The following is a 27261-nucleotide window of genomic DNA, read 5'->3' as shown; positions in this document are numbered from 1 at the left end:
ATTCCACAATTATGGGCCTAATTCCAATCTGATACCAATCATAACAAGGGCAGTCAAGGTCAGGTCTTAATTTAAGCCAAGACCTGCAGCCTGCTGGGAGAAATAAAATGGCAGTGATCTTGATATTCATCTGCAGAGTGCAGCAAAAGAAAGTCTGACCACCCCTGAGGGAGAGGCTGACGTGTGGGATAAGATCTGTTGTTGGGGAGAGGGCCATTCCCTGCAGGTTTTATATTCTTTTATCTCTACGGTATCAACAGGTGCATGCAAGTCCAACTCTGAGTTTCTTCTTTGCACTCTTCATGGCAGCTCTGCCCTTCTCATGGCAGGTACAGCTCATCCATAGGGTGGTAAATTGAATTTTCATATGTTTGAGAAGTGTGGAGCCAGCTCTGGGTGCATTAAGAGAGCTGGCCAAAATCCTATTGACGTTACTGGGGATGCTTGATAACTTGTGCTGAGGCAAGTGCTTAAACCCTGATGCTCTATAGATCTAAGTTTAAACTGATACCATCGCGAGACATTAATAACAAGGTTCTGTCTACTAAATGTATGGGAAAACTGCTGCCTGACAAATAGAAAAAGCTAGAGAAAGTAGAAGTTGAGCAATTCAATGGCTTTTGAAATCATCAGATTGATGGTTCAGTAGATACCTGGTGAAGATACAGGGTTTTTTTAAGCACAAGAAAAGACTTTGTCAGAAATCCATCGTTTGGGTGGAGATTCATGGAATGGCTGGATGGAAAATAAAACCTAATACTAATAAAAGAAAGCCCTAGTTGGCAACATGATTATTACCTATACCACTGATTACAGCTGGTACTGTATTGCTTGACACCCATATGAACCATCTTTTCAGGTAGCTAGATCTTGATCCGTTGTCCCCAGCCACCCCCCAGTTCTGTCGATGTGTTTTGGAAATGATTTGTCATGTTTTGCTTGGGTGAGGACACTGCATCTAGAGACAAGGACACAGGCATTGATAAGAGGGCGCCTGGTTCATGTGGCTGACAAAGATCACTGTTACTCTAACCAGTGTCTTATGTGGCTTCCATCAAATGTGACAGGGCAACGCTTACTTGCAAGCAAATGAGCAGTCCTGCTAGATATCAAAGGCCAGCAATTTGTCCATTAAAAACAGAGCAGAGATGGCACCTGTTCTGTCTGCCTTTAAATCTTTGCCTTCACAACTAGCCTGGCTTGTGAACATACTGGTCTTAAGTTTAACTTCAGAATCAGCAGAAAACAGCCATTCTCCATTTGCAGGGAGGCACAATGAGTGATTGGAATAGGTATAAAAATCACTTTCTGCTTTATGATGTGTGGATTAATGAAAGTATTAAACCATTCTAAATGATAGATAAGGAAATTATTTCCACTGTAGCTTGAAAGAAATAAAACTGCTCTGTCTTAAATTTAAGAGGTTTAAAACTTTGCAAGCTCATCAAAAGTGCATGGGCAACAAAGAGGGGCAAGTTTATAACCATTTATGGATCACCCTAATTTTTTAACATTCATCATTTTTCTGCTTCATTACTGTTAGTATATCCCATAAGCTTTGAGAAACCAACTAATTTCTCCAGAAAAGAACAGTAAATACAGGTCAGGCTAATACGCTTTTCTGGGTAGTACTGGGATTTTCCCATTTTATTGCCATTTTGCACTATTAATTTTATATCATTGACATTGTTGTCTTCATTGCTCATGTCTCACAGGCTTGAAAAGGATTATTTACTGTGCTCAGAGGTTCAAGCTGGAACTGAAATGGGATGAAATTCAAACGTGGCTCAGTTGGACAGTACAAGTGCTATGATGTGACTGTTTCTGGCTTCATACATGGAGCAGTGTGTAGCTTTTTGTTGTTTTCATGTGCAGCTGTGATTGTGTTTGACTGTGGATTGTGTGTGAATGTGTTTGCACCAGAATATGTGCAACCAGGTGTGTACCTTTAGATGAGTGTGTGGTCTCTTATGTAGTTGTATAAATTCACATGTAAACATTGTTTTCTTGTGAATGTATGATCCTGACTATATCTGTACCTCCATGCAAACACTAGTACAAGTATGTAGTTCTATGTATTTTGGCATAAAGATGCATGAATTCAAATGAGAGAATGATGCTCTGTGTGGAGTGACTGCAGAACTATTCATGCATATTTTGTGCAAAAAAAGTTTGCTTGAGCATGGTAATTGCCAATAGAAGTTACACAATATTGATTAGAACCAGATCATAAATGATTTCATCTTGAAAAGCACATGGAAAATGGAAGACATGGGTCTGTTTGTTTATTGTTACCTGGAGTTTGTCTTGCTCTCTTGAAAACTCAGTCATCAAGGGGTAATAGGCTGTTCTTAACCTGATGTGCTGGATAATGACTGGTAGAATGTGCTCCTTTATGGCATTTATGTAGAAAATAGAGAACAGCTGGTTTAAAAAGAGTCTGATAGGTGGGGGAAGAAGTCATGGCTCCAGTGGACAAGTAGAAATAGAAGAACTGCAGGGCAAGGGGAGAGGAGCAAGAAGCCAAGGTTCCTTCAGTGAAAGTGATGAATAACTACTTTTGATTTCCCAAGAAACACTGTTCACTCCCCAGCTCTTTCCTTCCTTGCACAAAACCCTTGTGTAGTTTTCTGATGTGCTAGCAAATCAGTCTGTCTATCCTTTTCAAGAACCAGAAGCCTCTTGACCTCATCTAAATCCAGACTCAGAATTGTAACTTTGAATAATACAAAGTACTGGTTATGTAAAACTGCAGAGTCATCTTCTGGAATGTGCATCCTCCTCGTGTTGCCTGTTCTTGTGAATTTTGATAACACAATGCCATGGTTTAACTTCAGTCGGCAACTGAGCACCACGCAGCCGCTCGCTCACTCCCCCACAGTGGGAGGGGAGAGAGAATCAGAAGGGTAAAAGTGAGAAAACTCGAGGGTTGAGATAAAGACAGTTTAATAGGTAAAGCAAAAACCACACATGCAAGCAAAGCAAAACAAGGAATTCATCCACTACTTCCCATCGGCAGGCAGGTGTTCAGCCATCTCCAGGAAAGCAGGGCTCCATCATGTGTAACGGTTACTTGGGAAGACAAAATGCCATCACTTCAAAAGTCCCCCCTTCCTTCTTCCCCCAGCTTTATATGCTGAGCATGATGTCATATAGTATGCAATATCCCTTTGGTCAGTTGGGGTCAGCTGTCCCAGCCGTGTCCCCTCCCAGCTTCTTGTGCACCCCCAGCCTGCTCGCTGGTGGGGTGGGGTGAGAAGCAGAAAAGGCCTTGACTCTGCAAGCGCTGCTCAGCAGGAACTAAACCATCCCTGTTTCATGACCACTGTTTTCAGCACAAATCCAAAACATAGCCCCATACTAGCTACTATGAAGAAAATTAACTCTATCCCAGCCAAAACCAGCATACACAAGAAACAACTCAAATCAAAGCAGAAAAAAACCCTTTAGTTTTCAAGTCCCATGTCCTTCATAACACATACCACAGAATTTCACCTAGCAAACTTTTTGTCAAGCCTACAAAATTAGCAATGGAATTATGAAGTGGAACTGCAGTGGTATCTTTAAGATGCCTAGAATGACAAAAGGAATTTAAGTTATGGCAAATCCACCATGTGCCTGAGTATCCTGGGTACAGATGATCATCCTTTAAAAAAAAAAAAAAAGGAAATAAACATTTATAAACTGTGATCAAGGAGAAAACTCTCCAGCTCAGTGCTCTCCCTCCTACAATTTATTGATTTACTGCTGTTATGATGGTAGAAATTTACTACCTGGCAGCAGCATAGTGTGACCGGGCTTTGGCATTCAGGTCTGTCAGAACCACATCAGCCACATGAAAATTAACACACTCAAATGAGATGATTTTTAGGTGATTAATAATCTCCCATTTCTAATCAATAGCTCAGTTGTCTTACCAGAATTTGTTAATGTTTCTTGTTCTTTATTTGCTATATCCATTTTACCCCTATCTAGCATTGGGCAAAGTCATTAGAATATTACATAATAGTGATGTCTGAAAAATGCTACAGTAATCACGATAGAGGTGTCCCAAATCATGACACTTCCTCTTTGGGTTCAGATTTATGAGCAAAAGAGGGCACATGCTCTCTTGCCCCTCACTAACAGTAACTTACCAGCTGGTCTGACTTCTCTATGTGCTGGACCCTGGCCTTCAGCTGCTGCTTCTTATGGTGGAGGCTTCAGCTGATTATTTTTTTTAATTATTATTTTATCTAATGCTTTTCAGAGTCTTACCAGTAATTAATTAATAGGGGTGCTCTGCTCACCTTGTCTATGACAGGAGAAGCAGATTCTCAGTCTGGCACTGCTCACTCAGTTACATCAGCCTTCATTATTTTAGTGATCAGACATCTCTTGAAGAAACCACATGGAGCTTATTAAGCAGATTATAGCATTCAGTCTGCAGTGCCTATTGAATGCCATGGGGATAACTGAAGGTGGTGTTGACTTGATTAAATAATTGTACATGAGATAGGATTTGAAGGTTCTAAAAAAATATTTATTTTCTTTTTACTTTTTTAGATTTTCAAATTAAGTAAGGCTCTATCCTTCAAGCATGGCATATTTAGAACCTTTCAGAGTCGCTGTTAATTTAGGTGATCCTCTACTTACAAGAATCATGAACTGGAGAACTAAATGAGTGTAGTGCTAATTTCTATAGAGCAATCTGTATGGGTCATGGCATCTCTGAGCGGGGCACAGCAGTGGGAGAGCAAAGCGGAGCTAGAAGCAGCAACTGTCATACTAACCTATGAAATACTAGTCATCAAGGAACCGTGATGAAGTTGCAATTTCTTTTTGGTTAAGAGGCAATACCTTCACAAAACCTCGTGGAAAAAAGAAAATGTCAGTGAGTTTATAGTACAGTTCCTGTTATTAAAAAAGATCTGAATAGAAAACCCTTTCTATTCCATGCCAAATTCAAAATTAGGAAAAGATAACTTTTTTCAGTTAAAGCAAAATTTCAGTGGATGTGGTAAAACGGTTAATATAAATGTCACTTATAACCAAACAAAACTCAGTTCTAACAGAACTGAAATATTTCAGTTATCTGTTCAGCACTTAGAAACAAAACAAAAGGATATTTAGAAAAATGTCATTCTAAACAAGAGAAAAAAAGTGGTGTTTTAAAAAAAAAACCCACAAAAATGACCATTCAGAACAATTCAACATGTACTTAAGATATTAACAAAATCATCATACACTTGTATGTACTTCACTTGTGCTGAACCTGACATTTTGACCAAAAATGGTTTTGGTGTGATAACTTCATCTCATCTCCAGGTTTCAGCAGAGCAAATATTTTTAGAAATGTAAGTTCAGTCAGCTTTGAGGCAGGAGACATCCTGTTGTCCTTTCACCTTAACTTAGTTTGTAACTAATGCTGTGAGAGCAGCAGCCACTGACATGAGTTGTATCATTTTACTGTCAAGTTGAGCCCATGTGAGCAGAAGTTTGTTCCCTGTTCACATCACATCAGAGAGTGGTGGGGAACTTTTAAGTGCCACAACAATCCCTAGCCTCTCTACTTATGCAGAAAGCAATTTTATGTCCCCTTATATGACACCATGTGTTCAGAATCAGCCCAACCTAGCTATATTTTAGGAAGATGCTCTTTTCTGCACATCAGTCAGTAATTTTTTTCCCCTTGGCTTGCCATTTCTGACTGGTCATTTGTTATGGGTCTTGAGCAAAATTTCTTCTCTGCCCAGAATAGGGTGTGAGGTATATATCTGCAATCTTGCTGGAGAATGATGTAGAGTGAAAATGAACTTTTTATATAGGATGCTCTGAGCCCAGGCTAAAATTATTTATGAGTCTATGCTAGTTTTTTCTGAGCCCATTTGTTCTCTGACAGGGATGTTGATACTTTCCCAACTGTGGGTCACGCTGACAGTTTCCCAGGCACCTTCAGGCTGTATGTGATATTGAGAAATTAGATCAGATAACAGCCAGCTTGTTTTCTGAACCTGGGAGGTGCCTCACAGGCAATGCTAGTTCTTGATCTGTTTAGGAGCCCAGGGGATGGCATGGGAGGACATAGAGGTTGTACAGACTACACTCACAGTACCTTAATGGGCCTGATCTTTAAAATCAATGCCTTCAATGGATTTTTGGATCCCAGTGCCTTCCCATGGAGGTCAAGGGAAACTAGAAGGAAACTAATAACTTGTATCTTAAGGTAACCATGCCCCGAGCACCAAAGAGTAGTGCTTCCTAAGAGTACAAGTTCCCCTAAGCCTTGTAGTTTTGATCTTGACCGACCTCTGAATGACACTGGATCAGATCTCACATCAAGCCTCTGACCATTTCTTATGCTTGTTATCCTCTATAATGTGGAGCTGCCATCTGTTACTGACATTCTTTCTCCTGTGTTGTCCATTCCATTCAGTAGTAGACCTCAGGTTCAACAAAAGGGAAATTCCCATTTAGGATTCACCAGTGACTGTCACAGATCAGTGGCATTTACCCAGGGAGATGTCAAGTGGTGTCATGGAGATGGAAGAAGTGATTCTTAATTTATTGAGGTTAACTTGTGAAATTAGCCTAACTTGCAATTTATGGCCCTTGACCATTACGAATTGGCCTGTGCAGAAAAATTCTTGCTGCCAGCATAATAATTATACCCTTGCACTGATGTGGAAGGATTTTTCTTTTCACCTTGCTCCAGCATGCTAGTACACTGCCTTCTTCCCATGCGAGGTGAAATTCATCCCTTTCTGGAGCATTCTTTATTAACCTGGCTTTGCTCAAATCCTCCAAGGATGTTTAGCTCGGATTTAATATCATGCTAGGACTTGACCTTACACGCTTAGGATAGACACCTTTGCAACTATACACCATAGGCATTGCTTAACTGCAAGCCTAGACAGTTTCTCTACAGCTAAAATGAAAATAGGAGAAGTGCAGGTGTTGACATGGGCTGTTGTTATGAGCAAGGATTTTCACTCCCTAAGTAGATTCTTTGACACTTTGACAGGTCACTTAGTCACAGATGCAGATGAATGTAATTACACCCAGGAAGTGATTGCTGAAGTTCTCTTATTGATATGCATGCTGGAGTACTGCTAAGATGGGTTCCTTTTTTCTTTTCCCTTGAAAAAAATATTCCCCTAGGGATTTACATGCCTTGAGTCAACTTGTCAAACATTATAAAAGGGATGCCATGGAATATCTAATGTGGAGGAGGCTTATCTGAGTGCTGGAAGAAGTGGAGAATTTTTTGCTTTTGAAAATACATTAGAAAATGTTTCCTCTCTCCTCCATTCATATCCTGAATGTCACCTTGGTGCTGAGTGGAGGCCACCCCTGCTGTCCCATAGCTACAAGCAAGAGGCCAAGGTCCTGAGAAGGGATTAAGTGCTGGTAGGATCTAGCAGTAAATGTGTGACACAGTTCTTATACATAGCTCCTCCTACGTTAGACCCACAGGCAGTGTGACTCAGTACAGGCAAGGCAAGAGATCTGTGTGTGACTAAGTATAGCAGCTCATCCTTTTTGCTCTGGGGGACCTTGCTTTAGTACTGTGGCCAAAGTAATTAAAAGTCATACAAGCCTAATTGGAATAGGGCACTGCTGCTTATTTTATAAACACCATTGAAAGTGTAGGAAGAAGAATTTGTTAAAAGCATGAGACTGGTGACCCATAGGTCCAGAGTGGGTGGGTGGCAGTTCAGAGGAGCCATAAGGAGGCTGGGAAAAGCACAGCTGAAATAACAGACAGTAAACTGGGCCTGGGGAAAACACGTAGGTGCGAAAAAGAATTACTACAGCTTGCTCATTGGTGTCTTTCAAGGGGTTGTCCCACAGCTGAATACAGTGTCCCTTTATTGATCCTAAGGGATATTCAGTGGAATAGCACCATCTGCCCATTCCCTGTCCTCCGAAATCGCTGCTGAGCTTAACACACAATACTAGCAAAGAAGCAAATTAAAATAGTGTATCTCATTTCTGGAATTCTGTAATTGTATTCCACATTAGCAAAGATAATATACTGGAGTAAATGGTCCACCAACCGAGGGCAATGGAATAAAAATCATGCTGATCCAAACTGGAGTAGCCTTCAACTGGGCTGATATAAAGATGGCTGGTACTTCTGCAATGCTAAAAGAAGTTAATAATATCTATTTTTTTTTATCAATGGGAAATGAATTCACAGAATTTGTTCTTGAGACTCATAATGATGTGATTGCAGGTAAAAATAGTCATTAAAAAGAAAATGTCTTTTGCTTGTTCTAACTCAGGGGTCTGTTAGAGTACTGTAAGATGAAATCCTGCAGGGTGCTTGGTAGCTCTCATTGATGGTGCTAAGCACTTCTTACTAAATCAGAAGTCCCATTGGGCTTTTCCAGCAGTTGAGGTTGTTCTGTGCTTCTCTCCTTGTAATTGCGTTTATAAAGAAGAATCAGCATATTGAAATGTGCTCAAGCCCACTTGTCAGCCTCTGAAGCAAAATGAAAGGCAATAAATCCTGATTGAAAGTCTGACTTGATGCTTAGACCTGAACTCTTTAATGTTGATGAAAAGATTGGTTGGCATGGCAGGGTGTGATGCTCACTCTGCAAGTGTGAGCCCTGCAGGGTGACCCGGTAACACTCAAACCAAGCCGCACTCTGTGATGTGAGATGGTCTGATGCTCTCAGCTGAGGCTAAGTTTAATTCTTCGTGGGTTTAGAATTAAAATGTGGTGGCAGCTGGAGAGCTATTGTGGAGATGGTGACAGACCTGCAGCTGAAAGTAGGGTAGGGAGCACAGAACTCACTCCCTCCCTTTCACAAATTATTCTGGTTTAAAAACAAACAAATAAACTAAACCAAATGAAAAAAAAGCCCCAAACCAAAAACCCCACCTTACAACAATCACAGGCTGTTTCAGGGGACCAGTCCTCTGATTTGAGTGCTTCTTTTTTGATGGTTTGGTTTCTAACACCCTTTTTGAGAGATTAAGATTTTAAAGGTTTCCAAAAGCTAGGGCTTTTGAAGATGTCCTGAAGTGGGCATCCCAAAATAGAGGTCCTCAGGTTTACCTGTTTGGAGGGGATTTCCTTCATTCTTATAGAAAAGCCTGTGGTTAAGATTCTGACACATCAGGGGCTACTGGGAACATTTCTTCTCTTAAATTACCCTAGAGTTTTTTCAGCTCTGAAACTTGTTTTCACAAAATATAGTTTGACTGGAGTTGCTCTGGAAGCTATTTTATTGTTTATGAAGCAGTTGGAGACTCATACGAGATCTACTGAAGACAAGGAGAAACTTTTCCATTTACTATCCATGGACTTTGGACCAACCTCTTTGGGAGGGACATATGACAACTTATTGGTGTGTAAATTCAAATTACAGGATTGTCAGGTATATATTTTTTTTCTCATATGAAAGGTCCTAACTCAACTTGTTGAGCTATGGGGGAGCTATCTTGGTCAACTGTATTGCGGATGCTGTGGCACAGCCTCATTCTCCTTCTGTCAGAGCTACTGGAGAAAATAATTCTTCCCCTCACACCTCTGACAAGTCTTTGTGCTGCTTGTCACAGTTCATTAAAAAAAAAAAAACCAACACACAAAAATAAAAAAAGATACTTTGGATGAGAATGAGATCATGACTAATAGCTCACACAAGCTGTTGTTCTGACAACTGAAGAGGAACTTGGTCGCACGGTCTGAGAGAAGGGGCCATGGAAGTGAAATGTGTAGCTGTTACGGAGAGCTCAGTTTCACAGAAATAGTTGGTTTTGAAGTTTTTCCTCAGCTTCTCTGCACTGAAGGGAGAAGTGACCTTTCCCTGCTCTCTGCACTTGAAGGACCTCCACTGGCATCTTTGTCCTCACCTCAGTAGCTTCAATTCATTCTGTTTCCGTTACCCATCTGGCTCCAGCCTTTTCCGTCCTGGAAACCAAGGACTAGAAGGGTGACGCTCACATGCACCCTTTGTCCCAGAACTGAGGCAAAGTCCAAGTAAGGAAGATGCCAGAGGTGAATCTGGGTCAAACCAAGGACTTGCTACAAAATGCCTCTGGCAGTGGTGTCGATTAGTTGGGACTGAAACAACCTGATATAACATCTCAGGTGAGTTGCATTGCTTTTCTGTGTATTTCCATTTCGTGTTCACTGCTTGTGTGCTTGGTCTATACCGATTATATGCTTTTCAGAGATTTTAATGTGAATATTTAGTGGTGAACACAATGGTTCTGTACAGTCCTCCCCTGACGTATGATGTTATTTAAAATGAGATATAGCAAAATTACCAATAGAAATGAAAGACATGTCAAAGACTGTTGTGATTCATAATAATGGTGTGATTAATAGTAAAAGTGATAGTAATATCAATGACAGTAGTAGTAGAAAAAGATGAGGAAAAAAGAGAAACCTCTCCCAGGATTCAAATCCTCTCTGCTGTAACACATAAATAAGAGGAAGAACCATACTGAGTGAGGCCAGTGACTGCTTAGACCTTTATCCTGCTTTTGGCAATAGTTACTAGCATATATATCTCCATATATATAAGGAAGAGCTTAAGGGCAGAAAAAGCATGCAGTGCTTTTCTTGTACATGTTCCCAGACCCAGTGACTTGTGGTTCAAGAATTTCCTGAGCCAGAGATGGCATCTTTGTGTTTAATAATCCTTTATAGATTTTTCTTCCCTAAATGTGAAGCTGTGTAACATTTTGGCATGTTCAGTAGCCTGCGGAAAGGAGTTCCAAAGTTTAATTCTGAGCTATGCGATGAAGTCCTGGCTGCTCTGAACCCATTGCCTGGAAAATTCATGTGATGCCCTCTAATTCTTGCATTAGGAGAGGCAGAAACTAATCATTCCTTATTTTGCTCTGTGTGCTTTTGAAGGAATTTCCTTCACACTGGCAATTCTACAGCATCCATTTTTGAGCACTAACTGTTTGAGGTTGACAAGAAATCACTAGGGGAATAATATTTAAAATAATATATATTTGCCATATCAACCAAGTAAGAGTCCTTCCTCCAAATTTTCAATCTCAGAATCAGTGAATTATAACTAGATCGTGGTAACAAAAGTAAAAATAAATAAATAGATAAATAGATCAATAGCAATAAATCCTCCTCCTCCACCACCCTCCCCTTCTGTGCAGCACATCTATTTTCAGCAGCTGTTATTATCTTCTCCTGCTCTCTGAAATGAAATTGATACATTCTGCTGTAATTTTGTACAGTTGCAGCTCTGGTGTTTTTGTCTATTAGGCTACTGGCGGCTTTGTGCTAAAAAAAAAAAATCCAAGTGAACTAATTTTGTGCTTTTAAAAGACTAGCTCTTATTAAACAATAAAGCCATTATATAAATCAGTGCTGCAGTCTTGTCTTGGTGTTGAATGAGGTAGTGGTCGTTCCCTTTTGAAAATGATATGGCTGACTTAGAGAGGATTCAGAAAAGGCTGAGCAAAATATCAAGCACTAGAGGAGACTTCTCCATAAAGAGGCATGAGAAGAATGTGATAGCTTAGAAAAGAGATGAATAAGAGAAGCCAAGATAAAAGATCAAATAATGAATCATCTAGAAAAGATAGATAAGATTCTCTTATGGCATGGCTATTCAATTCAATTAGAAGGTGGGAAATTCAAAACTTATAAAAGAAATACTTTTTTGCATGGCATGTAATTAGACTTTTGAACTCATTGCCACAGGAAATTGCTGAAGTCTAGACAATATGAAGCCTCAAGAAATAGATTGGCTGCTTATATGAAAAATAAAAATGATGGTGCTTAAAGTTAAATAACATTAAGATATTACTCTCAGTGATTCATATCTTAAACCAGTCTTTCATGCCATGTTCTTCTGCATGAGGCATTGGGATGAGATCTAGCTTGGATAAAGAGGTGAAATCATCACATATATATTTGTTGTGGGCTTTTACACCTTTCTCTCTTTGGTTTGTTACTGTGCTCTGTCAGATACTGGACTAGATTGTTGGCTTTGCCTCAGTATGGCAACGTGTCTGCCTTTACTCAGGAAGGGAGAGATGGGAGAAAGGACAAGAGGACTCATTTGGCAAGATGGTATTGTGACTGACAGCCATCACGTGTGCTCTCCATCAGAGCCTGAACTGGAGGCTGTTGCTGCCTTTTACATACAGTTAGATGTTGAGGCACTGATCCTCACATGCAGGGAGTAAAACCAGGAGGCCATCACCAACTAAGCCTGTATTGCTGATTCAAAGAGTGGCTGGAGATGCTATCAGAAAAGCTGGAAAGGGCTGGATGCCCTTATATATACTTGAGCATGTTTTTTTTTGTCCATGTCAATAGCTGCATGGTAGCTTTTCCTCCCTGTGATGCTACTGAGACCTTAAAGTCTTCCAAAAGCAACTCTAGGAGCACTGTGGTACATCTCCAGCTGAAACAGTGGAGCTATACTGATGGTGTGTCACCAGATTAGGGTGTTTTAGCTCTTTTTTCCTGAAAGATGCTGAATTCACCCACGTGTGACCAGCAATGCAATGGCCACTAGCTTATCTGTTGTGCAAATCCCCCTTCCCTCTTTCTGTTCCCAGAAAGCCTTTCAAGCTGCTCCTGACTCCTGAATGCTTATGAATTCATGGCTATCACATGGGAGACATAGACATAGGAGCTCTGATCTGACCATCCAGTCTGTCATTTCAGACACATTTCTATTGCAATGCTTTGGTTTCCAGTATAGCAAAGCTTCCAAATATGTTTAATAATAAGCCTGTGAGAAGTCTATGCAAATCAGGAAAACATTAAAGGATCAGTTTCATTTTTAGTGTATCTAAATCTAGTCCACTTCAGCATTGACAAATTTGTATTAAGCAAGAACTGATATAGGTCTCCAACTTTAAGTACTTGTTTATAATCCATTGAAGTGGATTGAGATCAATAGGTTTGAGGAATGTGCTTAAAATGAAGAGTATACTTGAGGCCTTGTAGAGTCAAGGCCCTGGTAAAGAGCTCATCAAAGGTTTTCCTAGATGCAAAGTTGCACTGATATAAATTTGAAAGTGATTTGAAATTGATTGGATTAAACTCACCTGAAAGTTTAGTAAATGCATTTGATAAAAGGGTAGGTTTGAGGGTTGAGAGACAGATTTTGTTAAAGCTAGTCAGACTTAAAGGCACTGCCACTCTTCCAGGTCTCCTTGCCCCTGTCCTGAAGATCACTGCCCCAGGACAGAGTGGCAAAACATACGTGTCCCTGTCCCTCTGCTGCTGTGTTTTACAGGCTCCTAGATTAAACTGTCTAGTAAAGTGATTTTATTCTAAAATCTCAAATTAGGAACAGAAGCAATTGAGAGAGGTGTCCAAGTTCCTTTTTGGTCTTCCTGAATTACTGGCTAGTAACCTCTGGCAATGGGACAGGCAAGTAGCCAGGGAGTCAGAGCATCTTCATCTGCTCCTGCTGTTTGTATTAGTGTGTGTTTGTGTGTGTTAGAGATGGTAAATAAATGGAAATGAATCACTCAGTCTGGAGTGTCTTCATGCAAAAGCGTTTAAGGAAGGCTTGCATCAGTTTTAAGAGGATCAGCAGTCTACAATCACCCAAACCTCCCAAACCTTCACCTGCAAGACTGGGCTGGGGCTGGGAAGTCAATAGTTTAATATGCCTTATCAAGTGAATGTTTGTTAGCCAAACTGCAAAAATTGTGTGCACGCTCTCAGCTCACAGCAATCACAGTGTAAATTGTGTTAAATTCACGGTTCACCGGAGAGCCATGTAATGGACACACACTCCCAAAGTTTAATGAAAAACTCATAAAGCCTTTAACCCCCTGCCTGCCTGCACACAGAGTGTGAGTGCCTTTAACATGCTTCTGAATAGGCACCACACTTACAATACATCGCTGATGTCAAAAAAGACTTCAGAAATTAGGATGTGGTTCTACAGATCCACGCCTTGGATATTTGTGGCTGCAATGACTTTCTATTCTATGTAAAGTATCTATCATTCACTGTATTTCAGTCCTTATTCCCATTCTCATGCTTTTTCTCCTCCTTTTGAAACTTTTATGTAAATGAAAATACATCCTTAAAAATCTCTCTGTACGCATTCTCCCCCCTGTAGCTCCTGACAACACAGTCTAGTTCAAGTTGAGTTACTTTTATTCAGCCTTTGATTCTGGGGGAAAATAAGAACTTTTTTTTTTTTTTTTTTTTCATTATTGCTAGTATGGGATCATCACATGTTTGAGTTCAATCCATTGCCCAGGAAACACTTACAGTCAATAGTTCATGCAAGGAGGCAGCAGACCATGTAAATAAGCCTTTGGATTCAGGCATTATTATTACCAGAGCAGCTTAGTAATAAGGCCAAACCCTTTGAGAAATTGCTCATTGCTGTTGCTAGCATTCAAGCCTAATCTACTTTAGGATTTTTAAAAAATCTAGAATAAATTGGATTGCTGGAAATTTTATTTCTGTTTAAGTTTATATATATATATATGTATGTGTGTTTGTGTGTGCATACATACAATTGTACAAGATAATCAGAACTAGTCTGATCTGACTATATCTCAGTCATTTTCTAAATCTTTGTTATGTCAGCCATTTTCCATAAGTTGTAAGGTATATGGGATTTTATTGGTCCTAAAAAGTATGCATGCTATAAAGTGCAAGTAACAAGAGATCAATATATAGTATGTAGACTCCAGGAGGAAAGACCAGACACAAGTAATAGTCCCTCAGTTAATCAGAAGGAAACTGCCTTTTCAGAAGAGGGATTATTTTATTTTTGTTTTATTTTTATTTTAGCTCTGTCCACTTTTGATCCAGGATTTGAGCACAGATTTCACTACTGGGTTTTAAATCTCTCTGGATGCTGTGCACTACTCTTTAGCCCAGCAGTGACAGCTTCACAGCTCTGCAGTCTCATTTTTCTACAAAAAATTTCCTCTAGAGAGATCCCCCCAAAGTCCTGAAGAACGGCAGCACTGCTCTTACTCATACTGGCATCTGGCATCTTACATCTTATAAGAATTCATCCTGTCTTAAGTTACTCCCTAGTTTTTCACCTATATAGAGAAATGCAGCCACACTGTCTGCACGAGCCATTGCGATTTGGGGAGGAAAGGTGAACATCAAACTTGGTGGAAAGGAAAGCCAGAAAAATGCAATGGTGCTGGATACCAACTTCATTCACTGTAAGTGGATCTTGGTAACAGTCTTTGACAAAGGAGTCAGCTGGGTCCTGGTGAGTGAGTGAAAATCACCTTCGTGCACATGTTCCTGCTCAGGCCTGTAAGAGAAGGTGGAGGGGTGAAGGGTTGCTCCTACAGGTCAGACCTTGGACCAGACTCACTCTGGAGAGACAGAAAGTGGGAAGAATAACATGACTCCCAGTGCATATGCATTTCTGCTACCCTTTCCACTCCCCAGCTTGAGTTAGCAAGGGAACAAAGTAAGCGATACTAATAGCACTCTGTAGAGACCAATGGGTTTTTCTGCTCTGTGTCTACTTAAAATTCTCCATGTCAGTGACAAACTTGAGATGCCCTGCTGCTTACCTCTCACTTTTTTTAAGTTGTGATGTGGAGAAATGGGAAAATGCATAACCGCAAACACTCTTGGGCTCTCTAATGGTTCAGGAGCCACGCTAGAAACTGCTGAGTTCCCCTAAAATCATGCTTGCACACTGCCTGAGCAGAGACCATGCATCAGACTGCACACATGCATCTCTTCTCATCAGACCTCAGCATATGCACTGCCCATTGCAAGACCATTGGAGGCAAGCTGTGGGTATGTGAAGTTGCTAGCTGGTGTGTTCCCAGCAAACTAGAAGTGGTCCTTTTGTATATGCTGTGATACCAAATCTCATTTCGGGAGTTTATGGATATAAAGAGCTTCCAAGAGATCCAGAAATGAACTGGATTATTTATAAAGCAAAAATCGACTATGGGAGATTAATCACAAAGACCTCAATTCTCACTCTGGAAAGCCCTGATCCACAGATTGCTGGGTCTGGAGGAGCATTTCTTGGGAGATATCATTTCTACTTGTCTTCTCACTTAAGCATCTGCTGTTGACTGGAGCTGGGCACAGGTCACCGAACCAAAAGGTCTTTTTTTTTGACGCAGTATGATTTTCTTATGCATAAACTAACACTGAAGAAAACCAGGAGTGCTGGCTCTGCTCCTAGTGTACTGTAGTTAGCATTGAATAGACACTGATCAGCCCTAACTGACAGCAAGTGCTGGTATGGATTAAAGGTCCTACAGCTATGGAACAAGTTGGCAGGTTTGTATTTCTTGTGCAAGCCACAGTCATCCTGTGTCCTAAAACACTCTTTGTGTCTGCTGTGGCATTTCAGCTGTGTGCTACTTGTTTGCATCATGTTTCTGAAAGGTGACGAGCTATAGGGAAGTGGATGGGAAGGGGAGAAGTTGCATCTTCACCCTTCCAATGATGATCAAATCAATAGTTATCTCTGTGGGTGAAATCACAGTTGTCTCATTAAAAGCTGAGTTATAGCTTGCGTGTTCTGCTGCTGCCGTTCCTTCACTGGTTTTGGGGTAATGTTCTCAAACTGTGTGTAGTGGGTCAGTCCTTTTCTCCAGGCAACAAATCTGATTTCTTTTCCCACTTTTCCCCTGCAATGTCCCCTTCAACACATAAGGATTTGTGTCTGAACATGCCAAGTGCAGTGCTAAAAATCCATATTTGCCAAGAAAAGAGGGAGTACTAACATTTAGAAAAGTGGGAGGATGAATCTTCACTGAAGATATAAAGTCAATGAAGAGACTTGCAGTGACCTGAGCATAGGTCAAGTTGACCTATGTGAGAATAGAGAGAAAAGAATGAAAAGAAAACAAGTTAGAGGAAAAGGCAGTACTAAAAATATGAGCTGCAGCCGTTAGTTGCAGTACTGTCAGTTCCTAAAGTGCCTGGGCAACACTTTGCTTTTCTTTGTCTCGTGTGCTAGGATGTAAAAGCACAGGAGAGAATCAGCCTGTGCACAGGTTTTGCAGTAAACAGAAGAGGTCTGTTTTCCTGCACAGGGAAACTGAGTCACGGATCAGGAAAATATGCTGTCATGGGACCTGTGATAGAGCATATCTGGGGAAGAAGAAACATCTTGTGGGCCTGTGGCTCTGTGAGGTTGCTTACCATTATAATGCTTTTTTATTTCTGACCACAACACTTTGGACGGAGATCGTGATCCACTGTTTTATGTCATTTACAGGAGCTCTGCATACAGACATGTAGGGTAAGAGGCATGGTTAAAAAAGAATCCAACAATTTATGTCTTTCATTACCCAGAAGCCTTTGCAACTCTTGGCTTTATATATTCCAGGCTGGTGCACTTCTTATTGGGGACCATAAAAGAGAATTTGGATGAACTACAAGGTGGATGCAAGAATATTATACTTCCTTAATTTTTACATTTGTCATGTCCAAGATGCTAGTTGCACAAAGCATAGGGTGAGGGAAGGAGTTCCTCACCACGTGATTTGGAGATGCTCATGGGGATTTTTCTTCCTCTGCAGAGAGATGGCAAGGGATCAACAGTTAGGATACGTAGGAATGTCATACTCAATTAATTTCCTGAAATTACACTCTGAAGTTGTGTTTAGAAAATGAATTAATATTGGTGAAAAGCACTGATATCCTTGGATAAAGGGCAACAGAGAAGAACACATTGTTATTATTAAACTGTTGTAGAAATCCTCTCTTTGGCTTTGACTGAATTATTGCAGTGAGTTTCCTTGGTGATGTGACGTAGAATTTACTGGAGTGTTTGTGCTGTGTAATTGAAAATGACACTACCTTTATTAAACAATCTATGGGACTCTTAGCTCTTTTCTATGCTGCAAACCAGCTTTGCCAGTGATTCTTATCAAGTGTCCTGAGCCAGTAAAGTGGAGGCTAGTCAGACATCCACTATGAGACATCTAAGTTAAGGGAAGGCTGAGGGCAAAAAATACATGCCTTGCTCAAGGTAAATGCAATAATAATAGATGGATAATGAATGTGGCTGAAGTCTCAACCACTCATTAAATTGTTGCCCATTGATAACAAAGGAAAGAGTGAAAGTGCTCGTCGTCTTGTCATTTTCTCCCTCAACCTAAGAACATAAGGTTCAGGGTGAAGAGACCTCTATATAAGTCATCAGTTTAGAGCCAGCTTTGTTGGCACTACCTGAAAGCTGTCACCAATGCTGTTCGTTTATCTGAGTAAAATGAGTTAACAGTTCAAGTCCAGTTTTTCTTAGACAGGTGTCTGCATCGTAACAAATCTCATCTCAATCAATGCTAATTGCTGCTCCTGACAGCAGCCTCCCAAGAGAGTCTTTGGGGAGCAAGCATGCCGTGGAGGTCAGATCTGATGGGGACACACACCTAGGGATCTGTAACAGGGCTTGCCTTTCAAAAGCTGCCAGTCTGGCATTGAATACAATGAGTACCGGACACTAACATTCTGGTTTGAATTTCTCTCATGCTTGAGATGTTAGAGTGCTCAGATTAAAGGTGTCTAGCTTGTTAAGTATTAGTGCAAATTATTAAGCCACCTTTTCAACAGTGCTCTGTTCTGGTGCAGCAGGATGGTAATGTGCTTTGCAGCTGAACGCCATCCTATGGCAACACTGATTTTATCACCTAGGGTGTAGCAGGACCCTTACATTTGGAGTGACTGCAATGCAGCGGTTTTGCTCTCTGATAGGGGGTTTTACTGGTGTTGCATCTACGGTAACCTGTGGGGTTTGATGAAGGAGCTACAGGACTGAAAGTTTATCTGTGTGCTCCAATATATGCTGATCTCGAAAAAGAAATTACATCTTTGCAAGAATATAATCACTCCCTTGTCAAATTAAATTGAGTAAATTTTCTTCTCTTAAATTGGGTTTGATTTTTGTAATGACTGCTTAGTCCTACAAATATTGGTATAATGGGAATATAGATACACTTTGATTGAATGTAGATCCTCTTCTGGATACCCCAACTTGATTACATATCCCAGTGGATCCTAAATAGGAAGCTCTGGTTTCCTTAAATCAAAATGGATGCTTCTTTGTCATACCATTAAGAAAAAGCCAGGAGCCTGATTAATAGCTGGACTCCAGGCCTCTTTCACAAAGACGAGAGAAACTCTGCAAAGGAATCAACAGGTATGTTAAATATTCCTACCCGTGTGGCACTGATGGTTTGTAGCTTCTCATTCTGGAATGGGATAGAATAATATATAACGGAAAGAAAGTAAAATTATTATACAGTATAAATATATCTTTAATGAAGGAAACAAATTATTCCCCTATTCAGATAAGACAATTCTGTCATCACCAATCAGACAATCTCTGATCTTGGGTATTGAAATTCTTCAGTGTTTGACTAAACAAGGAACAAATTTGTTCTGGATGTTCTGGGAGGTCTTAAAATGTAGCAGTTTTTTATTTTATGTTTCTCCCTAAACGTCCCTTTGCCACCCTGAAAATTAATGGTTTAATACAATGCTTAACTTCACACCAGTACACAGTAGGCCAGACATAGCAACTGGTTGAACCCTATGTCTGTAAACCCAACAGTATTGATCTGGCAGTCTTTCTGTGATAGGCTAGACCCTCTCTCTTTGATTTTTGGTTTGTGAAATTACCGAGGTGTCAGATGCAGGCTGGCACAATCCATATCAGTACAGATGAGGGCAGAGTGTGAGCTGAAACATGATATTTTGCTAGTGATTTGCTTACTATCTACATCTTCCCGGCCTTTCAGGAAATGCAAGCCTTGGAGGAGGGAGAGAAAAGCAGCTGGATGAGTTGAGGTCAAGCAAAAAAATAAGGCATGTTAGATCAAGTTTGGAACTAGATCAGAAGAGACAGAAGTTTATTTCTTTTTACTTTTCCTATATGTGTTATCATTACAAATCAAGTTATTTCTAACCCACTAATGGTGACTTTAGGAATAAATGCTTGATCCTGGGACTTGCTGACTACTTTGCCCCTGGTCTGAGATCTGCTGAACCCGGTGAAAAGACCTACTCTGGATCAGGCTTTGCAGCAGTAGTTGAGGCTGCTTCCAGCCAGAAGCCCAGTTTCTCACTTTCTCCAAGAAAGCTATTTTTCTTTTCTTTGCTGCCTTAAGTTCTACAAATCTTTCCTCGCTGGAATATGATGTCTCTGCAGAATTGGACTCTTTATTGGTTTGTTACTACATCCAAGGAATTAAATTATTTTCTCTGTATCACTGGAGGAGTCAGTATGGGACAAATCTGAATGAAATAACTCACCAGTGGGCCAGTTCCCTTTGCGTCATCCAACAGAGTATGAAAGGGCAGTAGGAAAAGCAACTGAATCTGCTTAAAATAACTGTTTGTTTTTTTTTCCTGTTGAGCTCTCCCCTTGGATTTTTTGGGTTTTTACCTTGTAATGAGTGCTTGTGAAGATTATGAATGCCAAGAACTGTAACATACCCTGTGCATCTACTCCATCTAATCACAAGCCATGTACAGTTAGAGAGTGGAGCTACAGCTGCTAATCCCTTCTGACTTCCAGATGAATTGAAATGCTCGGCTGATACATACCAGGTCACAGGTTCATCTCACACACAGGGAAAAGTGAATGCTGTCTGCAAACAAGCCACCAGCTGCACAGTTGAGCCAGGCCAGAATTATTATTCCTTTTCTTCCAGGTCATCAAGTCGTGGTGAATTGCTTCAGAGCCCAGTGGACTCCATCCAAAGCCTGCCTTTAGTTTCAGAGGTCCAGGGTTGTTATGGGACTTACACATGGTTGTACCCAGGTGACAACTAAATGTCTTCTAGGAGCTGGTGAAAACCAGACCGAGATTCACTGAAAATCTTTTGTTTTAATTTAGATTAACTTGCAGTATTAATTAAGTTTTCAGGTCAGGCTCTGCCTTCTGTTAGCTCATGAAATTGGCTTTGTGACACCAATGTTGAATGAAACATTGTATCAGTCAAATGTGGCTGGATTGCATTGACTTGCTCTTGCGCATCTACGTACTCTGTGCATAACACTAAGATGTCTGTTAAAGTTTTCTTTCCTCCTGGAGATGCCTATTTATACATTCTGTCACTTACTATGTATGGGTGTGTACAGTCTGCTTACAATTACTTGGAACTGCTGATTTCATATCCAAGCATACAGTGCATTTAAACTGCAAACATGTTTAGGAAGCTCTATTCCTTTTTGACTCCTTATGCCCAGAGGAAAGAATGAAAGGAAAAATATGTGCATTTTTGAGTAGGAGAAAAAAAGGATTGCTCTCAGGAGACTTTCTCCTCAGATTCTGTGATGAGTAATGCTCCTGTCAATTATTGGGTTATTCAGAAACAAGCTAAAAAAAATGCTTAATTTTAGTTTCATTTGCTTTTTGGATTGATGTCATTTCTACTCCTGTGAAAATAGGTATTCCCTGTGGAAATGAAGAGCGCTCAGCTGGACGACAAATCAATGCCCATTAAGATCACAGTAATGATTAAGGACTTCCCACCCTGGGTCTTCATTTGGGATTTTATTAATACTTTTGGAGAGACATATTCAAGCAGTTGTGAAGTTTCCCCACACTATTAGCTTTGGAACATTTAGTATAAGTCACAAAGTGCTGAAGTAAGTAATTTTCTTCCTTATATCTGTGCTTTCTTAGCATAGTACTAGGAACTATAATGACTTGATGGATTGTTATCTGTGACTCAACACCTGTTCTTGGAGAAGGTAGAGTGTACCACGCTTGTTGAGTGTTGGGGTTTTTTTTTAATTTGTGTTAATTATTTGATAATTGTATGATTCTTTCTTCAGTAAAATCCCTCTCCCAGGATGAGAAGTCGGTGTGAGATGCAAAACCTAAATTGATGCAATGAGGATTTACGTCTTGTAATTTAAAGAAACAAAAGTGTATGTCTCCAAAGCAGGTTAATTAGCTAGGATCCTTCTCTGTCCTCTGAAAATCACATGGCAATTCAATCCACCTATTTTAGGTACCAGTTTTAGAAGGAATTGCCCTTTGGAAGTCACTTGTCTCTCCTTTTCAGAGAGAGGAAACTTGGACGCCAGGCTAAGAAGTTGGATGCATAATTTTTATACAGTTTTATACAGCGTAAATTGGTGTGTGAACCCTATCTTTGGTGCGTTTAAGAATCCCATGTCTCTTCTCTAAAGAGCTGTAAGGGCTAGGAGCTGGCTACCCTGGTTTAAAGAATTTTATGTGTTTTTGTCTGAATTCCACTGTCCAACACTGTTGGGTGGATTTTCCAGTGATTTACCACAGAAGCAACTGCATTATAGCTGTGGAGCAGCTAGTTTAGGTCTGAAACTTTTAAATAATTCTAACAGACAGGTAGTCACAGGACAAGGGACTATTCGTTGGAACAGAATGGAGTGCTTTAAGTCTGCAAAAATTCATGCGTGGATATTATTTGCTTCTTTATTTGGTTCTAAATTGCTTCAACCTTCTTTAGGGAAAGGGCTCTACTCTTGCTGGTGTACCTGGATACAGCATGATGTTGTTCTTTGGGAGCAGGTGAAGCTGTAAAAGTCACGACAGACAGCTAAGGTCCTAATTTCCTTTCACAGTCGATGGGGTTTATGCCCTTAAATCCCCATTGACTTAAAATGTTTTCTCTTTTGTTGGTAAGAAGCTCTACAGTCAAACACAAACATTGCATTAAAAGTGCTTCCTGTTCGTAGTAGCTGAAAAGCATCTTGTGGGCAGATGTTATATGGATAACTCAAAAAAAAAATCTAAAAAATAAGAAATGCTTCAGAGAGATACTCTAAGACTTTTTCAACATCTCTTTACATCTCTGTCTCTTGAGCCCTGGATAAAACTCAGTCACAATGCAAATGGAATAACATTGGTGAGATTTAAGAAAAAAAGAAAAAAAATATTTGTTAGCTATTAGAGGGAAGGTTAGAGAAGAGGGAAAATAGGAAAGAAAAAAACCCCAAACAACCAACCCACTAAGCTAATTTTGCCTTCTGATAGAGGGTTTGGTATTCACATTATTCAGTGCAATCTGGAATGTAGACTAAGAACGTAATTCCATGTTGTAAACTTATTTAAAATGAATGAGACTGCCAGCTCACATTCCTCTAACAATATTTTATGCGCCTAAGTTCATGCATTGATCCCATACACTTATTGGATTTCTTCGTTCAGGTGTCATTCTGATTTCAAAAGGAGGAAAAGAAACCTAAGTGTCAAGGTTTGTAAAAGTAAGAGATGTCAGCTGAGCGCTTCTTGCCTGGTATCCCCTGCACTTTCACTCTCCCTTAACATTGTTTCCTAAGTCCCTGTTTTCTTTCTGCTGGTGCAGCTGGGGAATGGCTGGCCAAGAGATGTGAGAGCTGAGGCCTGGATCTTCATATCTAGGCTAAGGATTTTTGTGACCTGAGCATGCAAAAGTTGTTTCCGCAGGTTGAATGTTGAGGTATGTAAAATTCAGCAGGTGGTTTCAGCCCTCACCTACCTTGCAGATCTCTGTGTCTGAGAACAGCCACCATTTCTGGCACTTATTGCAGAATCCCCCAAGAGAGCCCTGCATGGTCAAAGAGAGTAAATTGCTTCCTCACTTGTAGAAGTGGTCCCTAAAGTTCAGCGTTAAGAAGTGAATGGGGAGGCATCATAGGAGAGATTTTGCTGCTCCTGTCTATAATAAGGTTAAAAGGTAACTTGATCACATTCTCTAAGTATCTCCAGTGGGGATATCTAGTATATAGTGCAGAGGTTGGAGAGGGCTCATTAATTTTAGACAAAGTTGTAACAAGAAAGAGTAGCTGGAAATTGAAACTAGATGAATTAAAAATGAAAGTAAGATCTTTTTTATTTCTGATTTATTTATTTTCTTAACAACAGAGATAATTAACAACCTTGGCTGGCTGCTCAAAGGAAAAGGAAGGTTTTCCATTGCTTTCAATCTTTAAATTGCAATGAGATTTCTTTCTAAATGGGGAGTTTTAATCACTCCAAAAGTTATTGAGCTGAGTAGAGGAATTCCTAGGTGAAGTGTTGCCATTAATACTATCGAGACTTTGAGGCTGCAGGATCATCATGGGTCTTTTTGGCCTTAAAAAAAATCTATAAACAGCTATGTATAATATAACCTTTCAAAGCCATTTTGTTGAATGGTTGAGTTTTTATGATATTTTACCTGCACATTTCTGCATACGTGTACACCTCTTTCAGGCTATTCGTGCAGTGCTTTTAAGCTCAGTTTTAACTGTACCATAAACTACATCCTCCTTAACACTGCTGCTGGAAATGAGTAAAATAGAAGGAAAAGCACAGATTGTTGTGGCTCTGGCTGTAATTCATCCTCAGGCTTCTCTCTGAGACTGTTTGAACTCCTTCCTAACAGATAGCAATGTGTCTTAAATCCACATCTTTGTAGCAAGAAAGTATTCAAGTCTCTGGGGCTTTTCTTAGCCTGTCCTTATTGTCCTTGTAATTCCTAGACTTTCCTTGTGACTTTCCTTGTATTGTCCTCTCCCTGTAAATCTACAACCTTTTTCAATGACTTTTTCCCTTCTCCATGAGCTCATATCTCCGACCTCAGTCCAGTGAAGATCTAAAGGATGTCTTTCCACACTAATCAACTATCCTCACTCGATACCATCTGCAGGTGCAGGTTCTGCCCTGCTGCAGAGGATGAGCAGAGCAAGGAGCTTGCTAAGGCTGGAAAAGGGAGATGAGATAAAACAAGGGATCTATTTAGCACCCATATCAGGAATCAACACTCATTTTCATAATGAATTTGCCTGTGTTCGTCATCACTGCAGCCTTTCATTAGGAGGATGGCAGCTGATATTTTTGCATCTACCATTTCCATGTTACCCCCAGCAGTAAGTTGCTCAAGGAAAGATCTCTTATTTTAATCACTGAAGCATTGGGTTATAAGCGGGACGGGCTGTTTCTGACAAGACAAGGAAGGGGAGAGAATTAAAGGAAAGCTTTCTGTGCCTACAGCTTGGTAGCTTAGCACTAATATATGTGCTCCTGAACTCTTCTTAACTCACTTCTTTATTGATTTATCTGTATATGCGGTACTTCATGATGAAGGAATACTGTCCACCCTTCCTCCTGAAATATGGCCACCTCTGCGGTGGAGCGTGATGGGTATTTAGCACCAACCAGACAACATGACATTTCAGAAGTAGAGGAAGGGAAAAACAACAGATTTGGCTGAAGTGTAGGGGAAACTAAGGAAGTAGAAACATGGTGACACCATTTGTGGAGCCCATCTAAACAGCATATAAACACGGTACCATCACGTGGCCCAACAGGTTTTATATGTGTCTAGCTTGGGGAAGTACCAATCTAAGCTTTTTAGCCACAAAGTTCAAGATTTTGATATTCTCAATTTACAGAAAAGAATTCTTCTTTCAGAAAGGGTGGTGGGAGAGCCCGCTAGGCTGTGTCGACAACCGGCTAGCCTGCCAGTGCCATCCCTTGGCAGCTGCTGGGGGACTATAAGTAATCAATGTGAAGGAACACAGAAGTGCAATTGTTTTTCCTTGCTGGACGGGACTTATCTAATGAGTCTTCTATCATCTGCTTTGTAGCATAAAGTGTTAGGACTTGAAAAAAGCGGCGGTTATGTGTAGATAGAAGCTTCTAGCAGTGACTTACACACATGCATGCACCCAGTGTGGCTTGACTCAAGATGAAGAAACACTGAGGCTCTGCTTTGTGCACTTCAATTTTTCCTGCCTTTGCAGGCTGAAGTGCCAGGGGAGGTCTCATGTAAATTGGAGACAGAGAAATGATTATCTGTTTATCTTCTTTTCCTTTCAGAGTGGTACAATGAAATCAGCAGAAGTCTCCTCCCCCTCTTCTCCTCTCTTCCTAGCAAATAAACCTTGTTTTGGAAAAATTAGAATGCACTGTGGATAAAGGAAGGTGACCCTAGGTCCTGGATCTGTTTCCTTCATTAGTAGCAAATCGGCACGTAGTGATTGCTGCTTCTAGTATCAATGCTGGAGCATTTAACTAGTCAGAAGAGTTTACAGATGCCAGAAGAGAAAGCCAGCGATGCATATAATATATTGCTGGAATCATAAATAGCTGAAGCAAGGGTTGGTTATTGCTTAGTTCAATATTGTTGTTTAATAGCAACTCTAAATACACTGTGCTTAGTTAAATATTGTACTATTAACTCCAGAGATAATGATCTTCCCAGATTGAATGAGGGACAATCATATTATGGTGTGATGCATTTCTTTGAGCTCCCCATATGTGAGCAGGGTAATGGAGGGGACTAGCAATTCTGTAAGCCATCCTGAGGGTCAAATTCTCTCACTGTACAGGCTCCCCATTCCTAGAGAGGGCAGAAGGACTTACTCTATGAATACAAAAGCATTAGATGGCCCTGCTTTGTATATTTGTAAAGCACCCATCAACCCAGTGTCCCAGCCTGTGGATATTATCAATCTCTAACTAATTATATCTGTCCCACAGTAGTAGCTTCAAAGGTAACAATTTATCTAAGCTTTTCCCTCATCCTTTCTTATAGGTAACTGAACGAAGAAATGAGTTGTCTTCATGTTGATCTTTTCCTCTCTCTCTTGTCTGAGCTAGAAGAAAAATGAAAAAGGACTCAGTAGAGAAAGGAGCCCTGTTTCTAAAAGAGCAGTAACGTCCCTAGAAAATGTCCTACCCTTAAACCCAGCTGAATAGTTCAATGAGAGCATAGATCACATAGGCAGTTGGAGTGGAAGTTTTTATGATATTTTAGGAATACATTTTTAGCTGGCCAAACAAAAGAGGAATCTGGAGGATGAAAGAAATGCCCACAGTTTACCTTTAGTTGCAACAGCCTATTCACTTTACTTATATTGTGCATTTGATACTAGTGTCCCTCCTTTTCTGTTTCTTATGTTGTCAGTTCCTGTTTTGTTCAGTGCTGTATTTAAATGTTTCTCTTAAAGGATTCAAAGTTATGGAGGAGAGGAAATTACATATATTTATATATGTATGTATACACAAGCATGTGTGTATGTATATACACATATAAAGTTCTCAGTAACAAAGCCAAATGTTATGTAGACTTTCCTGTTCCCTTCTGAGATTTAACCCTTTACCCTCATTACTCTTCTGCTTTAAATTCAGAAACTTTAGAGAGCAGCCTGATGTTGTCTAAACCCACGCAGGCTACCAAAGGTTGGCATCAGCAGTCAGGAGAGACATGCACCTCAGTTCTATTCTCCCTCCTCCAAATGACCATTTTAATTTGCATGATGGACACTTAAGGTGTCCACACAGACATATTGCAAGAGGATTGTGCTGGTAAGTAATGTGAACCATTTTAAAACATTTT

This window comes from Aptenodytes patagonicus, chromosome 5, assembly GCF_965638725.1.
Source record: "Aptenodytes patagonicus chromosome 5, bAptPat1.pri.cur, whole genome shotgun sequence".
Classification (NCBI taxonomy): domain Eukaryota; kingdom Metazoa; phylum Chordata; class Aves; order Sphenisciformes; family Spheniscidae; genus Aptenodytes; species Aptenodytes patagonicus.
Note: the sequence above shows the minus strand (reverse complement) of the source record.